Here is a 5,859-nt window from a genome sequence, read left to right as displayed (position 1 = left end):
CTACTAAAATGCAGATAACTTTTAAACCACAACTCCTTTTTGAGTCAAACCAAAACCAAAAGTTTCCTAACACACCCTTGCAACTATTTCATATACTTAGCAATCATAACAGTTTCATACGGATCTATAAATCCATAACAACCAAGCAATTACTAGAAAATTCTAGAAAATTAAAGTTTTTATTGCTTTTTCTCCAAGCCTCCATACAATCTGATCTCCTCCTCCCAACTGAGATCACATATGACATATATAAAGGTCTACATGACCATTAGAACAACCATATAGGTGTGCCCAACCATAAAACAAACAAACAACCACTTTTTGCTAATACCGGTCAACACTTTTTTTTTAAAAAGTTGTCAACAATTTTATGCAATTTTTGCATTTTTTGCAAATCGGTAAATGTTATGAACCAAACAAGTTCCTCTACATCCCACAAGGCCTATGTAGAATTGGCCTCAAAAACAAGGGTCTTTAAATATTTGGCCTCGAAAATAAAGAATTCAGCGGCCAATGGGTTCAAACCACTTTTTAAGTGACCAACCTGTTTCAAGCCACCCACAAAAACATTAGCAAAAGAAACATGCATTTTAGGACCAGAAAATCATGTTTAGAACAGCAATTAGACATAATATCAAACAAATTGTTCCATACCCACTGTGTTTCAAACTTGCTAAATAACTAGTATCTTTTGGGTAGTGATACTGAACATGTACAGATCATAATAATAAGTGATTTGATAAGTGATTCATTCTACCATACTTAGACGTGAGTGAATTGAACACATTGTGCAGAAATGAATACAAGATAGTATACAATAGTTGGTGATAGAAACTCATACAATCTCAACCCCGTGTTTATCAGCATGTGTAGCTAACACCAGCACACTACTAAGAATTACAGATGTCAGAGTAGCAGCTGCTGATATCCAAAAGAGCTTAGGATTTTTCTTACTCCGTCAAATCAACCCACAAGAATGAAAAAATAGATCAACACCATATCAGACATCAATCATTCCATGTTGTTTCTTATTGTCGTTATGAAGGCTAGGTATTATATGGATAGAAAAATGAAAGAGAATCACGAAGTTATGTTATAATACTAACAATTTGATGAGTGATGAGTACAAAAGAGAGAAAGCATATTCCAAGCACTATGGTCTCCCACCTCCACTGCACATTGATACAATTACAAGAAGACAATAACAATAAGTTGGCAATATACTTTATTCAAGAACAAATTCTTTACTCCAGATGTATTCAAATCACAAGGTTGTTGATTCATTGCATATACATATACCTTGTGAGTTTGTCCCCATACTGATCTCATGGAAGATGCTATGTCTGTCTCTGTAGTAAAATGTTGAAGACCAAGAATGCCTTTTAGTTGTTGGAGAGAAACAACAGTGGCTGCTCCAGCCATGAAACCCACGATAGTTGCATGCGATAGAAAGTCTATAATGAATCTCAACCTGTAGTAGAATCATAAATGATGTGACACATACTATTAGTGACTAAAATCCAACTGTTTGGCTCCACTGAAAAAGATTCTAGTGTTGTCCATGAACTTTAAATAGTTATATAAATTAGTATGACTTTCTCATGCCATCCCAAATAAGTAGAATTACATAACTAAAAAAAGAAATATGGGACTTGTTAAAACCATTGAATTACACGAGTTTTTAGTGCAAGCCTCCCACTCAATTATGTACAGTCGCATGTATCTTCTCTATAAAAGAAGAATCATATGAAGGACAGACATTAAGAGGCTTGCATAGTGACATTATTGCATTATTAGACATGTAAATCATCAACCTGAAAATGCTCATGCTTACTTGAAAAATCCCAGCAAAGAATGTTGCAGTCAAGGCCAAGTGCAAAGCCAATTGAGGATTTTGTGTTGGGGAGACCTCCTTGGCAATCAATGATCCTATAAGAAGTGACACAATCACCAATGATCTGTAAGATGATTTATAGCCTCTTCCAAATCACCTGAGAAACTCTGAGATTACAACAAATGCAAAAGGCAATCTATGTGATACCCTTCTAGAAATAATATATGACAGCCACTCTACGGATTCTATTAGCAAAGAGTTATACCATTTGACATTGCCTCCATTGCTTTGCCCATGGCTACTTGGGTAGAATCTCATTGCTCTTCAATTACTTCAATAGAGGGATTTCCCATCTGTTAGTAACTAAATATATTAATTAAGGAGTTGATGTTAACAGCATCAATCATGTAGAAGCTCCAAAAGCAATACTAACTCAGATTCAAAATGTACTATGACATACATATTTTAGTTTTCAATAGAAAATATTGTCAATCGAAGCCTTACTTTCTATGGGGGGTCATTGTCTGGTTCAACAACTCCTTCATTGTCAAGTTCAATGTCTGATTCAACAATCTCATCATCACTGACGTTTTCTTCTGGCACTTTTGGTGTAGCGCTTGAAGTACCAAATTGTTCATCCAAATCTATATCATCATCACTTTCATCCTCGAAAGTACTTTTTTGGAGCACATTTTACAAAAACTCAATTAAAAAAACTACAAACATTTTGGATTCTCATGAATGTTATAATTTAGATCAGTATAAAACTCCATAGAAAATGATAAAATTGATTCAACACATGCTTTCTTTGTTACAATTCCTACTTGAAACTTCTTGGAATAACACTAGTGAGTTCTCAGGTGAGAATAAAGTTAAATATGGGAACCAATTTTTATTTATAAAACCAACTAATACAGCGCAAAATGTACACAAAAGAAAACTTCAAAAGCACAAATACCAACAAAGATGTTTGGGACTCAACTTTGGAGTACAAACATACCATATTAAGATATTTTATAAACTGTAATTCTAATATAAACCTGCCTGCTAAATCATAATATGCTTGTTTGCCTCAAAAACACACAACTGAATCCTAATAGTAAGATCACAATTTGACTTCTTGTGTAAAATATCTCCTACTTATCAAGCTTCAAATATCTTAATCTTTTTCTGCTTTACTTCTTCCAGTAATGCTTGAGAATTCAATGGGACTTAAATGTTTCAATTTGAAACAAGTACAAATTTCCCGATATCTAAGTGTCCAAGTCATTTACTATAGTCTACACTAATGCAATGTCTTTGTTCCTCATATATTTTTCCTAAGAAATTAATTAAACTAACTAATTAAATATCAAATTTTCTTGATATTACTGATATTCTTTCATTCCATTACCGGGTTTCTTTCATTCCATCTGTCCCATATGATGATTATCAAGAGAATTTTCCAATAGAATTTAAAGGTTTTCTTTCAATTTTCAATGTCTATCCTTCTATAAGGGACTTAGTAAATTTGGAAAAGGTCCTTTCTAGGTTCAAGTATTTTCACAAAGAGGAACATGAGAAAAACTTGGTCATTGAGGGGGGGTTCCAAATACTTCTATACTGTGAAAATAGTATTAACTATTTAAGTTATTACAAGCTCAACATAGTAACCACAAGTACACTTAGCTAGTTTGCTAAAGTCTTGATTCCCAATTAATGGGTTGCATTAAATGCAAGCATGTCACAATTGATCTTATTATTAGCGTTAGTAATGATTTGTTGTATTGAAATCATAGATTGGTGAAGCCAATGGCAAGAGCTGTTTATTAACGAATTTTTAACTGAAATCATGTATCACTAAAACCCATGGTAAAAGCATTCAAGTTACTAGATGAAACTTATTCTGTGAACCTATATATTTGAGTTTCAGAGTTTTGCCACACAATCTTTCTCCATCATTATATATTGACCATATCAACTTCATGAAAAATTTATATAACTATGGTACTCGGTAAATAACATTCATTCCTTTATATTTTCTTCATCTTCTACTTCATTCACATTGACTGTGAAAGTGTACTCTTGATCACACCCAAGCTATCAATCACACATGAAATATAGTGTATATGTCTTCTCTCCAAGCTCTGAAGGTGTAGTAAACCCAAGCTTGACTTTAGTCTTCCTTTGGCGCAATACCCTCTTAATGGCCAGTAGCTTATTGCTTTTTAAATCTCCAATTAATAGCCACCATACCTCTTCCTTTGCTTTGGGATACCTTGGTGCATCAACTGGACCCAACTCATGTCTACCTTCAAGATCTCTTTCTAGAGGGACCTACACTATTATATTCTCTCCAACCCTCACATCATCACTGTCAACTATGTCATATGCCAAATCAATGTTTGGGAAGTGATTACAAAAATGAGCAATGTCTAACAGCTGTGAATTTGTCATTCATAACAATTCATACCTTTCATCATCCTCCATCTCAACTAAATCAAAAATAGTGTCAACGTTTTTCCCTAGATTTTCATGGCACTTCTTAGCAAGTTCCTTGGTGAAATGTGGAAGTTGTAATAGGACAAAATCACGGTCCCAAAGACCTTGTGTAACCATTTGGCTCAATTCCATTGCTGCAAGAGCTGGATTGAACCAACCATTACCAAAAATAACATCCACCATAGCTTGAAGAAGCTAGTTAGCAGAAAGAAGCTTGTTGATCTACTATTAGGTTGCGAGCTATGACATGCCTTGAAAAGTGATCTTACAACAATGCATTTTCCTTTACATGTGGATCAATATATTTTGGTTTTTCAATAGCAAACTTTTGATGATTTATCAATTTTCTTATTGTTTCTTCTTCACCTGGCTGTATGGGAAGCTATGAATACTCTGAGGCAGAAGCAAGAATTTCAAGAAGCTCTTTTAGCTTTGTCTTTGCAGACAAGGATGAGCTAAAGAGTTCAATGGTGGTATAGCTAATATAGTAGTAAGATCCTATCATCCCTAGGTTCAAAGGAGAAAGATACATATCATCTTCCATGGCAACACATTTGTTTGATTGCAAATCACTCAGCGTACTCTCTATAAGCTCAAAAAGGTGGTCTAACAAATGCCTATGGCTGACACCTTGAAGATTATAGTAATTTGAATTCTATGTGAGTCTTCGATAGAAGAATGTCCAAGTAAGATAGTCTACAGCATCCTACTTACTTTCAATAGTACACATGACAACTTCAGCATTGATATGATCATGGAGAAAGTGATCTAGATGACTCTCCACGGGAAATGGCTCATATAAGATTTTTTTATAATATTCTTTATAAGGTGCATGGCATAAAATTACACGCTTTCTAGCATTATCAAGTAGAGGTCTACTGGCACGCCCCAATCATTTGGAGAAGATCAGTTATAGGATAGTTTGTGCGAGCATTTTCTTGTCCATCATAATACTATATACCCATGACAACAACCAAATGAGCTGACAAAGACAATCCCCAACTCATTGAACTACTTGCAATGTACACCTGAGTTGCCCCTGCACTGAACAACTGGGCTACAAGTTGTTGTTCTACCAAAGTGAACATTATGATGAAAAAAAAATTATTGGGTTGATGATAGCATTAAACAATCATAGTTCAAAGTAAATAAAAGAGAGAATCTAAAACTAGGAAAGAACTATAGATTTGAGTAGATTTTCCTGAGGCATTATGATTAGAAAAAAATTGTTACTAATAGAATTGAACAATCATAGCTCAAAGTAAATAAATGAGAGAATCTAAAACCATGAAAGAATCCATATAGATTTGATTAGATTTATTTTGACCCCATCATAGTTAAGTTGTTCACCTCACATATAAGTTATTTACAATAATTAGAAAATCAACCTCTAGCGTTATGACCAATACCCTATGACCAAAATTATGAAGGAACAATAACGTGCAATTAGACTTCTTGATGTATAAATTGGATCTTTAAAAAATCAATTTCCTTTGGGGAAAGTACTTATTTGGTTTTGAATAATAATGTCGTGGAGTTCGTTT

The 5,859-nt window shown here is 34.0% G+C and overlaps 1 pseudogene; it reads right to left on the bottom strand.

Moving 5' to 3' along the window:
* Positions 1-3,838: 3,838 nt before the first annotated feature.
* On the bottom strand, positions 3,839-5,403 carry LOC149570762 (DExH-box ATP-dependent RNA helicase DExH12 pseudogene; annotated as a pseudogene).
* Between the last annotated feature and the right edge of the window lie 456 nt (positions 5,404-5,859).

Source organism: Cupressus sempervirens, chromosome 3, assembly GCF_028749045.1.
Source record: "Cupressus sempervirens isolate cs-2001-9-10 chromosome 3, ASM2874904v1, whole genome shotgun sequence".
Lineage (NCBI taxonomy): Eukaryota > Viridiplantae > Streptophyta > Pinopsida > Cupressales > Cupressaceae > Cupressus > Cupressus sempervirens.
This window is presented reverse-complemented; position numbering and strand designations above follow the sequence as displayed.